This window comes from Lissotriton helveticus, chromosome 3_1 (assembly GCF_964261635.1).
Source record: "Lissotriton helveticus chromosome 3_1, aLisHel1.1, whole genome shotgun sequence".
Classification (NCBI taxonomy): domain Eukaryota; kingdom Metazoa; phylum Chordata; class Amphibia; order Caudata; family Salamandridae; genus Lissotriton; species Lissotriton helveticus.
The window spans coordinates 503,754,353-503,777,893 of NC_136061.1; positions in this window are offsets into that span (position 1 = coordinate 503,754,353).

Genomic DNA, 23,541 nt, shown 5'->3' on the forward strand with positions numbered 1-23,541 from the left:
ACAAACATAAACAACATAAACTTTACTCTCAAACGCTAATTCAAGGGATTTCTGTGAGTTTTCATAACGTATTGGAACACCAATCACTACAGCTGTACCATTTTTGGTGAACACTAAATCTGGTTTTCGTAGTTCACCTTGATTATTCTTAACATGAGGTTTCCTACATGCCATCCAACCACACATTTTTGCTCTATTAATTAGCAATTCTAGATTTATTATGTCGTTTTATCCTAATGTCCTTGGTTTTGGGACATGCACCTAAAGTATGTGAAATTCTTTTGCAAACATCTTTACAGTACCTACATGTAGCAAATGTACAATTTCTTCCCCTAGTGATGGTTTCTCTAGTATATAAGACAATTGCTCTTAACATCAGCGCATCTATATATTGATTTTCTTTCATTTTATTATGCTTGCTGATCCAGAAATTTGAGGTAAGATTACTTGCTAAGTATTTTATACCATCACCTTGGACAGGGAGATTTGCCCATTTCTCAAATTCTCCTTTTCTCCAGTCATATATTGCTAACAAATTCAAATCGTAACTCAGAAACCTAGGGGGTCATTAGGATGACGGGCGGACTTAGTCTGCCCGCAATCCCATCGGGAGTAGGGACCGCCCGCCATAAGGGCAGGGGTTCCGTGGGTGGCATTAGGATGCAGCCGCCACAGTGACGGCCGCATCCTGCATTCATAACATTGTGGCGGGCGGTGCTCTCTGCACCGCCCGCCACAATGCTATGAATGCTTGTATGCATTTGCATACACAATGCGACAGGCACCGCGCAGTGCCTACCGCATTGTATATGCAAATGCAGGGGGGTACCACAGGTACCCCCCGTGTGCACCCCTCACCCCTCCTTCACTTTGGGGGCCCAGAGGGGGCCCCCAAAGTGAAGACCGCATGCCTTTCCGTCGCAGCATCGCTGCCATGGAAAGGCATCTGTTTCACCCCATCCTAATATGGCTGGCGGTGTCTGACAGATACCGCCACCATATTATTCCTTTTCCGCCCCGGCTGCAAGGCGACCGGGGTGGAAAAGCGGCGGATGGTCTTTCCGTCCACCACGGTCCCCCCGCCATACTAATATGGCAGGGGGGAATTCGGGAAACGATGTCGGGCGGATTGCCTCCGCCATGCCGGCGGTGGCTACCGCCAGCCTGGCAGAGGCAATCCGCCCAACATCGTAATGGGCCCCCTACTGTCTAAAATGTTGAGTTTGTGTGTTTTGACGATGTTATCAATTTTTTCATTCATTACTTCTGCATACATGAATGAACGAGCTATCTACAGATCTGGAGCTGCCCTGAGATACAATAAACTATGACTTTGTTTAGACCAATTGTTGTACATAGTTTTGCTATACTGAGTCCCCCAAATGATCTTTTCGGCTATAGGAGACCATCACATGTGTATGCAGGAAGGTGTTTTTTATTGTTTGGTTCAGAACATTTAAAGGTTTATCTTCTGTTTCTGTTATTTCCAATTTAAATGACAGTTTAGGGATCAAGCACTGACACAAAATGTCTATTTTCTGAGTGGGTTTAAGTGGTAGATTATCAAGTTTTTGAGCCCAATTAACAAGAACCTCATTAATTTTGTTGTTGCTTGCATGGCCAGTGTGTGGATCAAAGTTCAATCCAATGCATCTCTCACTTTCTCCTGGATGAATGTTTTCAATATTTTGGTTTTCAATCTGCCATGGTTTACAGTTGTTAATCAGGATTTTATCTTTATGGTGACTGATATAAAATCCATGTGTCTTTTTCACATTAAGGTTCAATCCTGTTGTTTTACTGAATTTCTGAATGATTTTCAGATTTGTACTCATTCCTTCCCAGGTGCTGCAGAGGACTGTGATGTCATCGGCAAAGGTGAGAGCGGTGATTTGCTCAATAAGACCCTCAGATCCGAATGTGAAGCCCTTGCCGTCTTTCTGAAGGTCAAAAATCAGAGGATCAATGGCAATGTTAAATAGCAGTGGGGATAAAGTGTCACATTGTTTAATCCAAGATTTCATTGTTATTTCAGGAGTTGCTTCGCTGTTCTTTCCCTTGAAAAATGTTGTTGAGTCAGCGTATAAGTCTTTTATTACGTCTCTAATGCGTGATGGAACTCTGTGCCTTGCGAGACTCTGTAGAATGTGACCTTGGCTGACAGAGTCAAAGGCTTTTGAGATATCTATGAACACTACTGCTAATGAGTGACTGTTTTTTCGTGCCCCTTTTTTGATATTTTGCAGACGAGTCAGATTCTCCAGACAACCTCTCACCTTCATGAAGTCTTTTTGCCTCTTATTCAATCAACAAAAAATGAGAGTCTTTTAGTTAGTATTTTTGTGAATAACTTCATGAATGCAGTACAGATGGCAATTGGACGCCAATTACTGATTTTTTAAGTTCACTAATCGGTACATTCTTAGGTATCAATATCGACTGGTTCTTTTTGATACTTTCTGGTACTCTTCTCATCGATAAGCAAGACTATAAAATTCTGGGCAGCAGTCTTGGTTGCCTGCTATGCACTTTATTTAACACCTTCCATGCTCATGACGAGCTCAGCTCGTCATGCAGTACACTGCTCCTGTGCTGATGACGAGCTGACCTTGTCATGAACAATGGTAAATCTGACTTGTCAGCACCCAGCGGGAATTGCTGTAGCAGTCAAGGTGTTAAGTCATTCAGACCAATCTTATCAGGCCCCACTGCTTTCTTTAAATCTGAGTCATCGAAGGCGTTAGTTATTTCAAGCAGTGTAATTTCCCTACATACATTTCTAATTTCCCACTCATCCGGTATCCGATCAATCGGTATGAATTTAGGGTTTTTCTTGTGTTCTTTTTCAATTATGCCTTTGTAGTATTGGAACATTTAATCAGCACTGATTTGTCAACTGGCATCTTCGACTCCATTAGTGATAATCCTGGCAATTTTCTTTTTTGTCTTTTTTAAATATTGCCTGGTATTGTTTATAGCTGCCCTTTGCTTTTGACTAATTATTCTTGTGTGTCCGATTAAGCCTTCTGTTTTTCTTGTCTTTCTTTGATATCTTGTTTTCTACTGAGGCATGCTGGTGCTCATCTTAAGCAGCGTTCATAGGCTCATTATTTAGTTCACTTGCTGGTTCACTATGATTTGCTGGTGCAGGACTTATATCAGAGGTGTTTTCTGAGATATAAGTCATCCATCAGATCCATAGCAGCATCATGTTGCTCTATGTTTTGGGTGTACTTCTCGACTTCTGTGAGTATATCCTTCAGCTCAACAAAGTTCTTGATTTTTTGCGCACGTTTGCGATTGATAAAATCTCTGCGCTTCTCTGTTGTTACTTCCACTGTAACCTCTGGTTCATTACCAGAGTCATTCTCAAAAACACTTGATGCTTGCAGTACATCATTTGCCAATTTTTTACTTTTATCTCTTCTATCTCTTCTTTTTTCTGCAATTTGTTTTCTGTTTTTATTGTAAAAATGTGGAACCATCAGCGCATTAATATGTCTCTTGTTCTCATACACTTTTTCCATTTCTGCTAATAGCAGTATTTCTTCCTGTGACCATAATTTGGATGGTTTGCTGCTTGCTAGAACTGCTAGTCTAGCCTCATTTTGCGCTCTTGAATGTGCATGCCGAGCATGTTATGAACCTCCAATCTTTGTTCCAAATCTGAGGTCACAGAAGCTGCACAGGAATGGCAGCTCTCCTTTTTGAGGTCTTCCTTTACATTTGGCATAATAGCATGCAATGTTGTGGTATTCGGCTTCTTTGTCACTAAGTTTTGAGATAGAAGCCTTTATGCTTGTTGGAGAAATGTTTTCTCAATTCTTTAAATGTTCCCAATATGTCTCCACACAAGTCACATTTATACTTTTGGTTTGGGTATTTCCAATATGTGAATTTTTTTGTGTAGTCACTTTTCTTTGTTATGTTTCTTTGCTGACCTCATACACATCAGGTAGATTTTCAAAGTTGGTTGTAACAATGTCATTCTTGGCGGAGGAGGCCACAAACTCGATGGTTTCGCTGAGGTCTACTGTTGCGTCTTCATCTGCTATGAAGGGTGAACTAGGGCCTATATCATGATCTGAATCGCTGTTGCTTGTTGCACTGTTTGAAGCTGGTGCTGGTTTGTCTAATTCGGTGAGGAGATTATTGATTTCTGGAAAAGACAGCAACTCCTTACGTCATCTTAACGGGGTTTTTATTCTCCAGGACTACCCCATCTGGAATTGTGTTTGTTTGCTTCGCCATTTCTCACTATCACGCTCGCCGCCATGACAGAACCTTATTTGACCTGTCTCTATAGACTTCTCTACGCAGAGTCTAGCACTATGGAGGCAGTTACCGGTGGTACCACTGGGAGGTAAAGGCTAATCACATAGCGTCAACATCCGACTCAGGCTTTCGCAATGCTTTGTTTTAATTAAACAGTTGGATTCCCCTGGTCCGCACCAGTTCTAAATCAGCTGCTAGGCGCCCGCCGAGGCGGAACTCCAGCCACCCCCCGGGGAGGGGGCATGGGGAGAGGAGAACATCGTAGCTGGGGCGATCCATAGGAAGGGCCCGTCTTGCATCCAGAGTCGCTGCTGCCCCAGAGGGCGGTGCCTCATCTACCAGTGGCACGCGCCCAGCCCGCTTCTTTCCCTTAGCCCGACCGACTCAGCCCTTAGAGCCAATCCTTATCCCAAAGTTATGGATCTGACTTGCCTACATCCCTTACCTATATTGTTCCAACATACCAGAGGTTGTTCACCTTGCAGACCTGCTGCGGATATGGGTACGGCCCGGCGCAAGATTTACACCATCTCCTCCAGATTTTCAAGCGAGAGCTCACAGGACGGCGCCTGCTGCTGTCCTTGGATGTGGTAGGCATTTCTCAGGCTACCTCTCCGGAATCGAACCCTGATTCCCCTTTACCCGTGGTCACCATGGTAAGCACAGAAAGTACTATAAAAAGTTGATAGGGCAGACATCCGAATGTATCATTTATTTATTTATTTATTTTGTGTATTTATAGAGCGCAGTCCTGTCACCCAAAGGGCATCCTGGCGCTTTGATCTAGGAACAGTTGCACTTTATCATCACCGTCACGGAGACATGCTGTCGGCGCCAGGTTATCTAGTGTCACCAAAGCGCCCGGGCCTGATAAATGCACGCATCCCGGGAGGTCAGCGCTCGTTGGAATGTATTAGCTCTAGAATTACCCGTTATCCAAGTAACAGATGGAGCGATCAAAGGAACCATAACTGATTTAATGAGCCATTCGAAGTTTCACTGTACCAGTCTTGTGTACTTACACGTGCATGGCTTCATCTTTGAGACAAGCTTATGCTACTGGCAGGATCAACCAGGTAGCCGCACCTGCTGACTGGGTGGGTTCAGGAGCCGCATGCCTGTCTCTCCGACCGGCAACCTTCGCACACCCCTCCCTCACTGGAGCCTGCTAGGGGAAGGAGCCCACCCACTTGGGTGGGAGGGCTCACTGGAGGGGAGGATAGGTGCGATTGTATGGGCACCAGCGGGTCCAGCTGTCTCCCCCGGGAATGGAGAGGCGGGCTGAGACACAACCAGATCAAGACGCAGGGTGCCGAAGCCCGAGGGCGGCGGCACCTCTTGGAACATTGGTCATTCCGAGCTGCTGTGGAAATGCACTGGGTGGAGAGGGGTGATGATGTGGTACACAGGGCCTAGGGGCCTGCAAAGGCGGCAGCATTCAAGGGCTTGGCACCACCCGAGCCCTTCAGCTCGGGTCAGAACAGTGGGGGGCACAAGCTGCCGGGGCCTTTGAGCCTTCACTCTGCTGGGCAGCGTGAAGGGCATACGGCCAGGCGGAAGGCCCTCGATTCGGATGGTCCATGCGGGGTGGAAGCTCTTTGAAACAACAACCAAGGCTGGCCAAGCAGTCCATCTCAACACTGACCCAGAATGCCCAATCGATTGGAGTACAGCCGGGGCCTCCCCAGCAGGTAGCCCTGCGCGGGGGATGCAGGCTTCGCATCCCTGCCTGCTCCCGGGGTGAGCAGACTCGGAGGAAAGGCCCATCAGAAAGGGTCTGAGAGGCAGGTGCAGACCCAGGCCCTGGCAGGCGAGCCTGTGTCCTGCCTTACTCTGTCTCAGAATCACCAGACCCAACAGAGGTCCGACTGACCCTCTTCCTAGTAATCTGTAGGAAAATGATCCCCCTTTCTTGTAATCTGTGTGCACCGAGTGGCGGAGGGGACCCAAGGCGCGAACATGCCTGACCTCCTGCAGCCGGCACTGGAATCGAGGAGGCAAATTAACCCTCATTGCGACTTCCAGGAAAGCCCGGCCATCTGGTCACCCCATTGGAAAGCATTGCGTGCGACCAGATGGCCGAGGGGATAGGTGCGACCAGATGGCTGAGGGGAAAGACGCAACCTGATGGCTGGGCTCGAAGGGCGACCATCTGGTCGCTCTGTGCCCTAACAAAAGAGTGAGTGCGCACTGAGGCATGGGGGTCTAGAGGCCCAGGGCATGGGGCTACGAGGGGGGAGCAGGCGGGCCCTCTGACCCGGGGCCCGCAATTATCTTGACAAGCAGGCTAAGCGGGGAGGTTGGCACAGGACCGATTGACCCCTGTCCTGGGCCCTTGGCACTGTGGCAGGCTGGAGGGCAGGGCCCTGGGCTGGACCACCCGGCCCAAGGCCCGGTGGGGCCCCTGGACTGAGCCGGGGGGTCCCAGGCCCAGATGCGCAGGGGAAGCCTCCCTGGGCCAATGGGACCCCGTCCCGTCCCGGGCACCATGCCATGTGGCAGGACCAAGGACGGAGCCCGGGGTTTGGGAGGCCAGCCTCCCCAGGGCTCTCAGAAGCCTCGGACATAGCTCCTGGACCCAGCCAAGCAAGGGGTGGCTCCCCAGGCATGACAGAACCCTGTCTCGGACCTTTGGCAATGCGGCAGGCCGGCGGACAAGGCCCAGGGCTGGAGCACCTGACCCGGGCCTAATGGTGCCCCTGGGCACAGTTTGGGCTCCTGAGGATACCCTGCCATGCAGCAGGCCTGAGGATGGAGCCTGGGTTGGGGATGCACCCCTCTCCGGAGCGCTCAGGGGCTCCAGACAGAGTTCCTGAACCAAGCCAGGTGAGGGGGCTCCCCGGTTTGGACGGAACCCCGTCTTGGGCCTTTGGCATAGTGGCAGGCCGGGGAATGGAGCCAGGGCTAGAGCACCCGACCCATGGCCCGGCGGGCCCCTAATCCCAAGTGGGGCTCCCGGGCCCAGAGGCACTGGGGAAGCCTCCTCGGGCCCACGGGACCCTGTCCTCAGGCACCCTGCTATGAGGCAGGCCCGAGGACAGAGCTGGGAGTGGGGAGGCTGCCCTAACCATGGCCTTCAGGGGCCCAGACAGAGCTCCTGGACCCTGCCAAGTGAGGTGGGCTCCCCAGGAATGAAAGAACCCTGTCTCGGGCCTTTGGTATAGGGGGAGGCCAGGGGACGGGGCCCAGGGCTGGAGCACCTGAACTGAGGCCCTGTTGGACCCCTGGACCTAGCCACGGCTCCCTGGCCCAGAGGCGCAAGGGAGGCCTCCCCGGGACCCCGTCCTGGGCACCCTGCCACATGGCAGGTCCAAGAACAGAGTCCGGAGTGGGGAGGCTGCCCTCTCCAGGGCCCTCAGGGGCCTGGATGGAGCTCCTGAACCCAGCCAAGCGAGGGGGGCTCCCCGGGCATGAAGGAACCCCATCTCATGCCTTTAGGATAGCGGCAGGCCAGGAGACAGGGCCCAGGACTGGAGCACCCAACCCGGGTCCCGGTGGGGTCCCAGGACCAAGCCGGGGCTTCCAGGCCCAAAGGTAGAGGGAAAGCCTCCCTGGGCCCGCCAGACCCCATGCCGGGCACCATGTCATGCAGCAAGCCTGAGGACAGAGTCCAGGGTGTAGAGGCAGGCCCAAGGACGGAGCCCAGGGTGGGGAGGCCAAACTCCCTAGGGTCCTCAGGGGCCCTGGTCAGAGCTCCTGAACCCAGCCAAGCAGTTGGAGGCTCTCCGGGGCACGACAGAACCCTGTCTCGGTCATTTGGCAGGGCACAGGACAGAGGACCGGGACCAGGGCTGGAGCTCCTGGCCCAGGGCCCGGCAGGACCCTGGACTGCATCAGGGCACCCAGGCCCAAAGGTGCTGGAGAAGCCTCCCTGGGCCAGCGGGATCCCATTTCAAGCAACCTGCCACATGACAGGCATGAGGACAGAGCCTGGGGTGGCTTCCCAGACCCTCGGTTGGAGCTCCTGCACCCAGCCAAGCAAGGGGATGCTCCCCGGGCCCGGCGGAACCCAGTCTTGGGCTGCTGGCATAATGAAAGGCTAGGAGAGTAAGCCTGGGGTCCCTGGAACCTATTGGGGCTCCCAGGCAGAAGTGAGGCCTCCCTGGGCCTGCGGGCTCCCATTCTGGGCCCCACGCTACACGTTGAGCAGGGGGACGGAGCTCCGGGCAGGGGGTGTAACTTGGCCCATCCTGCTGCAGACTGAGGACCGCTAGGCCGAGAAGGGTTTTGGAGTACCCTGTTCCTAGTAATCTGGAGGAAGGGTACACCCTTTCTGGTAACCTGTGTGCACTGCGAGATTGAGGGGACCCAAGGTGCAGACATGTCCGACCTCCTGGAGCCCTGGCTGGGATCGAGGAAGCAAATGAGCCCTCATCAGGACTTCCAGGGCAGCCCGGCCATCTGGTCACCCCATTGGAATGCATTGCGCGCGACCATATGGCCGAGGGGGGAGGCGCGACCAGACAGCCAGGCCCAAAGGAGCACAAAGTGTCTGCCCGAGCCTTCATGGGAGGGCTCCTGCATGCCCTTCGGAGGGCTCTGGGGCTCTGCATCATGGGGTCTCAGAGACCCCAGCTGGGCCTCAGGTCCGGGGTTGCGGATGGGTGTCCCCAACGAAACTCCAACCAGGGGTCCCCAAGGCACCTTGACAGGTGGGCAAAGCAGGAGGGAGGCCTTCCCGGGCCCGACGGACCCCCGTCTTGGGACCATGGCTAAGCAGGGGGACAGATCCCAGTCCCCTAAGCCTAGCCAGAGGTCTCAAGCTGGTACATGCAGGGAGGCCTCCTCAAGGTCCGAGTGCTGTGCGTCCTGCCAGGTGGGAGGCCCAAGCATGGAGCCTTGGGTGGGGAGGGCACCTTCCACCCCTGGGCCACCAAGGGCCCCTGACAGAACTCCTGAACCCAAACCGAGCTGGGGAATGCCCGACAGGACCCGGGTCCATTGCGGAGTGAAGGACGGAACCCAGTGTAGGGAGCACCCAGCCAGAGCTCTTGTGCCCTTATTCCCTAGGGAGGACCGTCCCTAGCTCGGTTTGGGTTCAGGAGTTCTTGCCCGGGAACTTTGCCACACGGCAGGACGGAGGATGGAGCCTCGGACAGGGGAAGGTGGTGCCCAGTCCCAGCCCATCTGGTTCCCGGCTGAGAACCATCATCCCAGGAGTGGTTCCGGCATACCCTGTCAATAGTAATCCGGAGAATAGCTACCCTTCTTTCTGGTAACCCGGGCACACCGAGCAGCCCGACCTCCTGGAGACCTGGCTGGGATCGGGGAGGTGGGCTAGCCCTCATCGGGACTTCCAGACCTGCCCGGCCATTCGGTCGCCCCATTGGAAATCATTGCGAGCGACCAGGTGGCTGAGGGGAAAGGCGCAACCAGATGGTCGAGCCCGAAGGATGCAATCTGCCCACCCCGAGCCTTTGTGGGAGTGCCCCCACTTGCCCTTTAGAGGGCTTGGGGGCTCTGCTTCCCAAGGAGGGCTTGGGGGCTCTGCTAACTGACATTGATCCCATTGAAAAAATGTTAGGTTCCTACGGGAGCTAGCACTGTGACAGTGGGTTCGATCCAGTGTGCACACAGACCCCAGTAAAGAACAGAGGGGCTAATATTAGCAGAGGGATAGCAGGTCAGGTGCTGTCAATTAGAGGACTCCACTGGCAAGTCCGCCTCTTTACACATTGAAAAATGTGTTTGCTGAGTTCATAACTCCTTATCACAATATACATTAATAGTCAAAGTAGCTAACCCACATAATTATATGGCTAGGCCATTCTTGCATTTTGACTCCATTAAGCACCTGTTCCTCCCACCAGCATATATGCAGATTGGCATAGCTGGGGGTGAAGCAAGTGCCCATTGCTGCGCCTCTTAGATATTACACATCAAACACCAGTGAATCATGTTTAATAGCATCTCATTATGCGTACAAAACCTAATAGGTATAGCCCTCAAAAAGTGCTTCACTGCTTTTATACCACCCTCATGGCATATACTAGTCTATAACGAGATTATGTCCGGACACATCATGAGCAAATCATCTTCCCATGGTACATCAAATATTCTTTTCAGGAAATTGGAAGTGTCTTTAATATAGGACAGGAGGTTCATCACCAAAGGTTGCAAGAAGTGATTAATATACTTAGGGGCTAATTTCGAGTTTGAAGGTCCATAAGAATGCCAAACCAGTGGTGGGTGGCCCTGGACCGCCAGACTGGCGATCCACTAACAGTATTCCAACTGCTAAAGTGGTATCGTTACAGGATCGCCACAATGACGGGGGATCCCTTATTCCGCAGTTTGGGACAGTGGTGTGAGGCTGTACTATGGTGGCGGTGCCGCTGCGGCACTGTCAAGCATATTATGAGTTTCCTCACTGCAACCCTTTTCATGGCAGTGAGAAAACCGGTTGCCTCTGTACACAGGAGTGCATGCAGGGAGGCAAATGTTGTGCCAACCTGTATTTTTCTACCCCCTGTTCCTGCACATACAGAAATGCACAACATTGTGCATTTATGTCTATGCAGGAACAGGCTGCAGTGCTCCTATGGTAGTGCCTTTCTAAGGCTCTCCGATAAGCCTTGGAAAGGCACTGCCGTGGGACTGCTGCCACAGAACTGTCTGTCAGGATTACAACTGGTAGACTTACTATGGGTTTGGCAGTCTTGGAGTGAGGCGCTGGCATGGCGGCCTGCTCCAAGACCGCCAAACTTGTAATTGGGCCCTATGATACATTTTCAAATAAACTGTCAATAGCTGCTATAATTGGGCTTCATAGAGGATTATCCAACTTCTTGTGTATCTTTGGGATTAAATAAAATATCGGTAACTTGGGATGATCCCCTTTCACAAAGATGTATTCATGGGTATTCACAAGCCCCACTTCAAGCCCGTTCATTCAACTCTTTTAGAAATCTCTCTTTAATTCCTTCACCTTCTGCTTTTGTGATTCCATTATAAAATTAGGAATAGACTTCTGCTCAATGCATATGTTTGGCGGTATTCAGAAAAAATTTCAGAACAAAAATTTCGGGCTACCAAAATATTTTGTCAAAAATATTGTGATTTAGAAATATTGTCTGCAAGAATATCGCTATCAAGAATATCAATTTAAGGTAAGTAATACTGATTTTGAAAATATCGAAGTCATTAATATCGTTTACAAAAATATAGTTGTTAATAATATCATTTTTTATTATTGTAATGCATTTTAGTTTATAATTGAAATGATATGTTTTAAATGTTTTGTATAATTATTGTTTATGTTTTTTTAATAGAGTTGTTACATTTTTTGTAGTTATTCAATTAAATGTAATACATTTTTGGGATTTTTACTGCCATAGCAGGTTGTGGTTCTATAAGTGTACAAGATGGTAAGTAATTTTATTATTATGATTAATAATTTTTTTTAAAATAATATTAATTATTTAATTGATAATTAATTATGTTATTTGTGTAACTAATATTTTTTAAGTTTAATTGTAGGCATGGGTAGTGAGTTTAAAGGGATGCAGGATTGGAGGTCATTAAATTGTAACTAATTAATAATTTGTTTTTAATTGACATCAATTATTTATTTGATAATTAATTGTGTTAATTGTGCAATTCATTTTTTGTGTTACATTTTAGGTGTGGGTTCTGGAGTTTATTGGTGGGAAGTAAATTATTTTGAATTAAGTAATAATTATCTTAAAATAATTATTTAATTGCCAATTAACTATGTTAATGCTGTAAACAGTTTTGTACTACATAAAATTCTAGGAGCATGTTGTGGGTTTTGTAAGGGTATAGTATGGGACATGACTAAGTAATCAGAATTTTTTAATAATTAATTGTCTGTTAATAGTGAATTTTTTATTAATATTAATTCTTTGAATGAAAAACAATTAGGTAAATTGTGAAATATAGTGAATGTTTTATTTGGTGTGTGTTGTCTTTGTATGTGTAAAGGGCGTGTCAGAAATTAATTATACTAAACAATAAATATAGTTAACTTATAGAAATTATTGAAATCATAAATAAGTATATAAAATATGTAAGTACATTGTTTTTTATATTATATATTAGGTTTCAGTTGTTGAATTTGTAGGAGGAAATCGTGGGACGTTAATGAAATATGAATACTTTATTATTACCTAATTATTCATAATGAATGTTTTCCTTGAGATATAATTATGAAAATGATGGAAATAATGCTTTTTTAATTTATATATTTGCTGAGTGTTGATTTATTTGTATGGATAAAGGGTGGAGTTGCAATTAAGTATAATTATTTTAGGAATAAATAATAATTATTAATATTTAAACTAATATTTGATTATTAAACTTATGTACATAATAATATTTTAATAAAGACTTTAAGATGTGCATTGTGTGTTTTATTGAAGTATACTATAGAAAGTTACTTAAGTAATAACACATTTAAAATAAGTAATCATGTTCTAAATTATGTTATTTATTATTGTATGTGTTAATTGTGTTGTATTTTTAAATGTAAATAATATTATAGTTATTAGTTATTTTTTGGGAGTATAGTTTTGTATTTTAATTATAATAATATTTGCAGTAATTTATGATGTGTATTTAATAATTTAATACATATTTATTGTATTTATTTAAAAAAAACACTCATTCATATATTTTTGAAACATTAAGCGGCCTATTATAATTGGGCGGACATAGTCTACCCGCCACCGTAACGGAGCATGGGACTGCCTGCCGAAGCTGCGGCGGTCCCTCCATGCACATTAGGATGCGCCCACCACACTGGCAGGCGCTTCCTGTGCCTTTTCCAATGCGGTTAGATCTGCTGGCTGCAGACCCACTCACAATGGAAAAGGACTGTGCACGGCACTGTCATGCACTACATGGCAGGCACCATGTGGTACCTGCCACATAGTGCATGGCAATGAGGGTGATACCATAGGTACACCCCATGTGCACCCCCCACACCCTCTTAGTTTTTAATTATTTACTATGTTTTTTAAAATATTTTATTTTGTCAAAGTGAATTAGTTTGTTTATAAAGTTGCACTGACTGGAGTCGGAATAGTACATTTTACCCCTCTGCAATCCAACAGTTTCCCTACAGTTGCACTGAATCGAGTGGGAATAGTACATTTTACCCCCCCACAATCCAACACTTTACCGACTGTTGCACTCACTGGAATGGGAATAGCAAAATGTACCCCTCAGCAATTTAAGAATTACCCAACTATTACACTGAATGGAGTGGCAATAGTAACTTTTACCCCTGTGTAATGTAACAATTTATTTACAGTTGCATCATGCGAAGTGGGAGTAGTACATTTTATCCCTCCTCAGGTCAACACGTTGCCTACTTTTGTATAAATTGCATTGGGAAAAGCATATGTATTACATGTGAAATGTTATAGTTTATTTTATATTATTACAATTTATATTATCATGTTTTTGTTTAATTAAAATTCTACTATTTACCATTATTGTTTTTAACAATAATTTTAGCAAATTGTAATTTTTTATGTTGGTTACTTTTTTATTTGTAATTTTTTGAACATTTTTATGTTATTGGGTATATGTATGATTGCACTTTGAAAAAGGCTTTCGCCGAAACGCCTTAGTGCTTTTAGTTGGTGAATAAAGCTGATTTATATTATAATGTAATATTTCTTTTCATAATTTAATGATATTATATATATATATATATATATATATATATATGAAATATTATTACATTATTAAAAATATGTTAAATTATAATATACATTAAAATGATGTATTTATTAATGTAATACTACTTTTTAACTAGATATATGCACATATATATGTGTGTGTGTTTATCTTTTTAAAAATAAGTATAATTATTAGATTTGTTTAAATAAACATTAAATATATTTTATGTTTATTACATAAATGGTATTCTTTAATATATTTAATATTTAGAATTTAAATGTATATATATATATATTGAAAGAATGACATTTGTACATCAATATTAGTGGCAACGATATTTGTTTTCTATATATTTTTGAACTTATCATTATAAGTATAGGAAGTATAAGAAGATGATTTTTTTACTTGGATTTTTATTTTTATACCACAATATTTTAGGAGGTGATATTTTGCCAGTAGACCATGTTTGGGCAACAATTCCAACTTGCTTCCTTTGTCTGAGCCTCGTATAATGCACTCATTCTTCTGACTTCATTTATCCATGACACACTTGATTTTTTTTTCCTGTGGCGTTAGTCTGTATTTCTTGTGATTGACGCTCACTCTCATTCTTCTTAATTCATCCACTATTGAAATGAAATGTAAATTAAATGAAAAATGAGTTTATAGAGTGTATTAAACCCGAGGGTATCTAAGCATGATGTCCGAAAAATACGATGAGAAAAGTCTTGCTTTAAAGCTGTCTTAAATGAGACAAAAAGTCAAGTCTAGCAATGTGGACAGGCAGGGAATTTCATAACTTTGCTACAGCCCTGGAAAAGTACCCAGCCCCGCCATGGGACTCTCCAGAACCTGGTAATTGAAACTTTCCTGGCTGAAGAAGATCTGAGTGACCTGCCTGGGGTGTACCAGTTGAGGAAGGAGGAGAGATGATTGGATCCTTTACGATGGAGTGCTAAGAAGGCTAGGCGAATAGCCCTGATAACAATGCACTTCCTTGCAGGGAGCTAAAGCAGTGCTCTAATGCCATCTCAGAATAACTCTCACTTGGGAAGGTTGAGAGTAAGACCTGCAGCTGTTGCACCACTTGCAGCCTGTTCAGTGACGAGGCAATAATGTTCAAATAGAGCATATTTGCAATAATCGAATCTGGAGGCCACTAAAGCAATGACCACAGAGTGATGCAATTCAACTGGAATAAAAGGAAAGATCTTCCCAAAAGTCCTAACTATGTGAAAGCAGGTACTCATGATGTGATTGACCTGTGAGTAAAAGTTCAGGGAAGTGTCGAAGATTACCCCAAGGTGTTTGGCAGCTTTACCAGGAGTGAGTAAAGGGCCACATTCCTCAGGCTGCAGCCCCGGAAATGAATCGGCCCGCCCAATAGGACTCTCCGGAACCTGGTAATTGAAACTTTCCTGGCTGAGGAAGATCTGATTGACCTGCCTGAGGTGTCCTAGTTGAGGAGGGAGGAGAGATGATTGGATTTTTTGTGATGGAGAGCTAGGAAGGCTAGGCAAATAGCCTTGATAACAATGCGCTTCCTTGCAGGGAGCCAAAGCAGTGCTCTAATGCCATCTCTGACTTACTCTCATTGGGGAATGTTGAGAATAAGAGATGCAGCCACATTTTGCACCACTTGCAGCTTGTTCAGTGACGAGGCATTAATGTTCAAATAGAGCATATTTGCAATATTTGAGTCTAGAGGCAACTAAAGCAATGACCACCTAGTGGTACAATTCAACTAGAATAAAAGAAAAGACCTTCCTAAGTGTCCTAACTATGTGAAAGCAGGTACTCGTGATGTGATGGACCTGTGAGTCAAAGTACAGGGAAGTGTCAAAGATTACCCAAAGGTTTTTGGCAGCTTTAACAGGAGTGAGTAAAGGGCCACATTCCTCAGGCCACCAACTGCAAGACCAAATGGATTCTTGTGCACCAAACACCAGCTCCTCAGTATTGCTTCTGAAAACTGGCCAATATTGTCATGTGAGGTTGCAGGTATAAACTTGGATTTTGATTTAATGGTTATATGCCCACCTTCATCACTCACTCTCATCTGCCTCAACAGTCAAAGATCAGCCAAAGTCACTGCCTCTGCTCTAATCTCATCCTCCAATTGCAACAAATTGCTACTGTGACCTTGAGATTACTTTAGGGGTGTCTGATAATATCCCACCCTGGTCTCACTGTGTCATGTTTTGAATACAAAAATGGCCTAATCTATAACGTATTCAACTGCTCCATGTATTCTGACCCAGAAAGTTTGAAGTCTGCATTCCAGTGTCATCCATCCTAGTGTAGATACACAATATGATGTATATGACTGTTGTTATGCAGCTTTCATTTCATTGCTTTATGTTTGTTTTAGTCTTTAATTTACTTTGATTCTCCATGCTTACCATTGCCCATATAGATATTTCTCCAGTCGTTTAGTTATTGTAATCCTCAGTGACGCTTGTGTTTCCTTGTATGTTTTTGTATGTTTTTGATTTGGAAACTTCCAATAAAAAACTTCTGAAATAAAAAATTTCAAAAATTCCAATTTACGTACAAACTTAAATAAGTCAACTCTACATTGTACGTGATTCAAAGGGGTGTTTGGACTGACTCTTTTGAGAGAGACACAGATAAGCGACTAGGCGTCTCTCTCAACGAAGGCGGTGAGAATACACTAACTGAGAATCCTAGAGGAGAAAGATATTATTGCCAGGTTGAATACAGTTGAGGATTTATTCGCAGATAGAAGTTCCGCAGCTTCTAGTAGTATTATAAGGGGAAGGGGAAAGAATATGAGTGATCGCAATATAGTGCAAATGTATCTTTAAATACCGGAAAATCTAACCAAATCAGAAATGGGCAGAGCTTAATGCAGCATACTCCATGAACATGATGCAATTGCTTGTAAAATGTGCAGCAATACATGAAAGGGGAATCTTGGAACAAACACAACAGATAAATGAACAACTTAAAAAAGAAGATATAAGCATTTGAAACTTACTTTAGAGAAAAAATGAAGGCATGAATGGTCAAACATGCAGGAACAGTAAAATGCGATAAAACGCAACATATCAGCAAGACCAAATGAATTATGAAGGAAGTCACATTTCCACATTTGATAGACAATTTGAAAATATTTGCAGGCAAGATCTAGGTGAAGTTATCAAAGTAAGACAGGATGTTTCGTTGAGAAATTTGAATTCTGACACTGGATCTGAATCTGACAAAGATGCTAATTCAACAATAGGAGGATCCTCTGTTAAAGAAGAATTTCATTTTTTACAATTAGGATAATGACACGCAGCAATGAAAAATGTTAATTGACACTAATACGGTACTCAATCTTACAAATGAACAATTATCACAGGATGGCATAGAAATTTTGGCCCGTGAATTAATTTTTTGCTCAAATGCCCCTTTCAATTGCATACAATGTATTGTTGACTTATTTCCGTTTATACAGAAATGGAAATTGTTGACATTTTTCAAGACAAAACATGACAAAGTGAGACCAAGGAGAGATTTTGTCAGACACTCATACAGTAATCTCAAGGTCTTGGAGGTAGACGTGATGAAAGATTTGTTGCAATTGGAGAGTGACAGTGGAGCAGAGGCAGTGACTTTGACTGATATTGAACAATAGAGGGAGATGAGATTGAGTGGTGAAGAAGGAGGGGATACCACCTTTAAACCAAAAATTATACTTTATAGCACTTACCTCGCATGACAATATTGACCACTTTCCAGAAGCAATAATGATTGAATTAAGAAGATTGAAAGTGTGTGCCAATCACAACAAATATAGACAGACCCATCAGGAAGACACATCCAAGTTTGTCATGTATAAATGGAGTCAAAAGGATGAGTGTATGACATGAGGCTCAGACAAAGGGGCACATTAGGATGGCGGGCGGACTTTGTCCGTCCGCCACCCTAACAGAGAACGGGACCGCCTGCCATAAGGGCGGGGGTCCCGTAGGGGGAATTAGGATGTGCCCGCCACAGTGGCGGGCACATCCTACAAGTTTATCATTGTGGCGGGCGGAGCACTCTGCACCGCCCGCCACAATGATAAACATTTCAGCACGCATTTGCATATGCAAAGCGGCAGGCACCCCGCGGTGCCTGCCGCTTTGCATATGCAAATGTGGGGGGTACCCCATTTGCACCCCCAACACTGGCATCACCTGGGGGCCCTGCAGGGGGCCCCCCGCAGCAATCACCGCCTGCCTTTCCGTGGCGGCATTCCCGCCGCGGAAAGGCTCCTGAATTTAGCCATCGTAATTTGGCTGGCGGTGTCCTTGGACACTGCCACCATATTATTCCATTACCGCCGCTGTAAAGCGGCGGGCGGTCTTTCCGTCCGCCGCTGTCCCCCCGCCACCCTAATATGGCGGGGAGGGATCCAGGCATTGGTGTCGGGCGGATTGCCTCCGCCAGGCCGGCGGTGGCCACCGCCAGCCTATCATGGCCCGACATCATAATGGGCCCCTAAGGATGCAGTGTGGTATTGTAGCCCAAAAATATGTATTTAGTAGAAGCCTATTCACAATTAAATGATGCTACATGTAATGAGAGACTCTAAAAAGTAGAGTATGAGGGATTTAAATAGAGAGATTCCTGAAAGAGTTGAATGAATGGCATAAAGTAGGGCTGATGAATACAACTTTGTGATAGTTGATCAATCCAAGTTGCCAGTCTTTTATTTAATCGCAAAGATACACAAGCACAGGGAAAAGCAAGCAAGAAGGTCAATTATAGCAGTTAGCGATAGTTTATTTGAAAATGTATCTAAGTATGTTGATAATTTTTCGCAATCTTTGGTTATGAACTTCCCGTCCCATATTAAGGACACTTCCAGTTTCCTGAAAATAATATTTGCTGTATTGTGAGAGGATGATTTGCTCATGATGTGTCTGGATGTAACCTCATTTTACACCAGTATATGGCATGAGGATGGTATAAAAGAAGTGAAACACTTTTTGAGAGCTAGACCTCATACATTTTGTGGAATTGATGATACGCCTTTAAGCATAATTAGAACTTTGGAATGTTGGGAGCTTCATTGAAGACAATTGAGTGCTCCCTGCTTCTACGAGCCGGTAAAGGCCCGCAGAGCAACATTCCAATGTTTTACAAAGGCCTCTCGGAGCTCGAGGAGATTTAAATCCCCTCGAGTTTCGAGATGCCTTTGTTTTATTTGTTAGAACATTCTGCCCTCTAGTGGCAGAATGTTCTAATAGCCTTATAGCCCTTCGTAGCAGGGCTATACCAGCTAATAAAGTCCCACTCCCTTGTTAAAGTCCCTCACCTGCGGCTTGAACCTTTAACGCGGGAGTGGGCCTTTAATAGCCGGTACAGCCCAGTACGGCTGGCTATAAGGCTATATTAATTGTTTTTTGGTGTGTGGCATCATTCCATTTAACAAAGAGCTGCTTCAACAGCTAAGAGGTACAGCAAAGGGCCCTTGCTTCCCCATCAGCTATGCCAATCTGCAAAGGAGCTGGTGGGAGGAGCAGGTGTTTCATGGAGTCAAAATGGCAGGATGGTCTATCCATATAATTGGATCACTGCCAGGATATCGTTAACAGAAATGTGGTCCTGCAAATGTATTGTGACAAAAATATCGTTGTCAAAAATATTGATGTCCTATCTTCATAATGGTAAGTACAAAAAAATCTGAAAAAAAAATCATTGTTAAAAATAGTGTTGTTAAAAATATAGTTTTTTTAAATGTTTAAAAAATAATGTAAAATAAAGTAAATAATACATATAATAAAAACATGCAGGTATATATATAAAATATAATATATACATTTACTTAATAATATTAATACATAATTATGTTAATAAAATTATAAAATGTTAGAAACATTTTATAGATTATAAATATATATATATATATATATATTCACTGAAAAAACCATAGGTTATAGACCATATATAGTTAGGAATTAGCATTTAGAAAACCTTATTTTACTCACACAAAACCATTGAAATTCCATATATAGTTAGTTGCACTAACTATATATCGCGCACCCGCAATCCACTGCTGATGATGTCACATATTACATCATTCATGACATGGTCAGTGACATCACTGATGACATCACTGATGACATCTCAAATGACATCACTGATGACATCACTGATAACAACATCCAGTGATTTTTTGTTTCTATAAAGTTTAAATATGTCTTACATATTGAAGAATGAGTGGATGTGTAAGTGTCTGGACGAAGGATTTAGTAGGTGCATGACTGACTGTATGAGTGAGTGATTAAATGTGTCTCACTGACTGCATGGGTTAGTGACTAAACTGTCTTAATTTGTGCATCATTATGTCTGTTGTTCTGTAAACTGCTGCATGTGTTGATCAGTAGCTATATGAGTAACTATATGGGTTATTGATTGATTGCCCAAGTATTTGTATGGGAGACTGAGTGTGTGTGTGGCTAGCTGGGAGGTGTGTGACTCTGTGCAGATCAATCTGTACTTGTATCAATGATTGTATAAGAAGGTAAGTATGTGTTAGTATATGTTTGAAAATGTAAGGTGCTCTATGTTTAACTGTATAGACAAGAAAATGGAAGTGTCATTGATTCTTTACAGGACTGACTAGGTGTGTGAGTAACTCCATGGATGAGTGGCAGACTGTGAGTGTCTGTATAGGTGTATGAGTGCATATGATAGTGTTGTAAAGATGAGTGATTGTATGTATGAATGATTGTATGGGTGAATGAGTGAAGGTGTGTGTAGACGTAGCAATCAGTGAGTGCGTATGTAGTAACTAGTATTGGTGTGTCAATGGTTTCAAAAATTATACTCTCTTTTTAACACTGGGTGAAACAGAGGTTATATTAAAATGTGAGGAGATGCATTGTATTGTCACATGAATGATATCATCAGTGATGTGGTCATTGATGTCAAATGAGATGTCATCAGTGATGTCATCAGTGATGTCATTTGAGATGTCATCAGTGATGTCATCAGTGATGTCACTGACCATGTCATGAATGATGTAATATGTGACATCATCAGCAGTGGATTGCGGGTGCGCGATATATAGTTAGTGCAACTAACTATATATGGAATTTCAATGGTTTTGTGTGAGTAAAATAAGGTTTTCTAAATGCTAATTCCTAACTATATATGGTCTATAACCTATGGTTTTTTCAGTGAATTTTCAAGGTTTTGTAAATGCTAATTCCTAACTATATATGGTCTATAACCTATGGTTTTTTCTGTGAATTTCATTGGTTTTTTAACAGCTAATATCTGTAGCTGTAAAATGTATTCTTCTTTAAATCCAAAAATATATTTAATATGTTTATGAATAATTTTTTTTTTTAATATTTTTTTTTCTTCGTTCCCGCTTCGCGAATCGGGAAGCTTCCCGTTAGCTGACCTTGATGCCGCGAAATAGACCGCGAGCCGGTAAACGTTTCTTTACCGCAAGTGCCGCGTTAGAAAACAACATCGTGACGCCTCCCGTCCGCATGACGTTTCACGTTGTCGCGTGATACGTCATATGACGTGCTACGTTAGCGAACTGGTACGCGAAGCGAGTCGCAAAGCGCAGGTTTCTGGAAGCAAACCGGGAGGCCCTGCAAAGCGCTTAACGTAAACACAGCAAGTCATGTGACTTGGTAATAACACTTTTCATTGGTTCATTTCACTTTTGGTTTCCTAATGATGTAAGACTAGGTCATATAATCTAAAATGAACACTTTTGATTGGTTGAGAACTCTTGTTTTTCCCAAATGATGAAAATCCCTCCTTCTTTCCTCACTCTGACTTTCATCATTGTGAGAGAAAGACCCTTTGTGATCACTGAGCAATGGCTTCTTTAGTAGCTTCAGCTGGTGCTTCCCCACCACCTCCACCACATCCAAGGAAGAGTGGACCACCTGCTCAAGTTATAATTCAACAAGAAGAAGAAGAAGAGGAACAGGACGACGAGCACGAAGAGAGGCAGTTTTTGCCTGAGCAGCCCAGGACGTCTCACCGGAAAGAAAACTTCATTTGGCAATTTTTTAAAATTCCCAAAGGTCAGAAAAAAGTAAATGCAAGATACGTAACTTGCCTTATATGTCAAGATAGACTGTCCAGAGGAACCGAGAAAAAATACAGTTTCGGAAACTACACAATGCATCGCCATATGACTAGGTGGCATCCTAACAACTACAGTGCTGCACAGTTTCGGAACGACCTAGATAATCTCCCTATTATGGCCAGAAGATCTGTTGTACCGGAAGTAACGGGACCAGAGGGCAGGGAGATGGTGCCAAATATACAAATGAAATTTGGTGAAGTAAAACACACCTGCGTATTTTGCGATGGATTCATTTCCTACGGAGAAAAAAGCATCACTCTGATCAACAGAGCTATTGACTATCATATGCAAGTTTGTACGAAACGCACAAAATAATAAATACTTCTTTTTTTGTTTTGTTGCTCCTGTTGAGCCCTTTACAATGAATCGTTTTCATTGCCCCCTCCAAGAAAAACCCAAAAAAATATAAAACTGTTCAGAAAAATTCAAAAAAAGTAAAAAAATGTTCCGAAAAATAATAAAAAAAATATAAAACAACAAAAACAATAAAAAAAAAGTTCTTTTCAGAACTACCTCCCCGTTATTAAAAAATTGGTACAATATTTGGAACTGTGCCAACCTCTATTTCTCTTAGTTCGCTTCCCAGTTCGCTCGCCGGTACGCGAACTAGAAGCGAACCAAAAACAGTAAGTATAAGGGAAGGAAACAGACACTTATGTTAAAAGAAAGACAGCTATAGGGGAGTAAACTAGAGATACTATTACCCGTAATCCACTGCTGATGATGTCACATATTACATCATTCATGACATGCTCAGTGACATCATCAGCAGAGGATTGCGGGTTTTTTGGCAACGTGCCTTATCCACGGTTTAATAACGCTGCCTTTTGCTTTATATAAGTTTTCAAATTGTATGAAATATATACCAATAGGTCGTTATGAACCTTTAGGTAGTGCTTTTCTTCATGAGGTCTGGTCGCTTCCATACACATACAGATGTTTCAAAGATGATCAAGAAGTTTATCTGAATGGAGAGGAATGCACTGAGACGCCAGATCATTCACTAATGTGTAGGCACATACAGTTACACGGTTCATGCAACAAACACCGACCAAATATGGCTTGCGTGTTGCAAGGCACGCCAGTTCCTGCTATCATCCCCACGTTCAAGTTGTTGGAAAATGGTAGTTATTTGATGCTCAATAATGAAGATTGTTCTGAGTTAATTAAAAGTATTCCTTTTATCGTAACAGTAAGTGAACGGGTTATTTGCTGCAGAAATGTTCTATTTCCTCCCACACATGAACATAGGGAGTTTTCAATCTGGCCACAAATACCAACCTTGGGACAGATTTCAACGGCATGGCAAGAATAAGAGCTCTTTTGTCTCAGAGAGAGGTGGCCTTGAGTTCGGCCCGTGAAACTTTCATGCTTCACATAGCGAACACCCGTACAGAGGTGCAGACCCTTTTCAATTCAGATTTGCCTTTCAATTTCAGCAAGATGGTTCCGACTATCTTTAACGCATCCTCCACAAAGACCCTGGCGCACTTTTTTTAAAG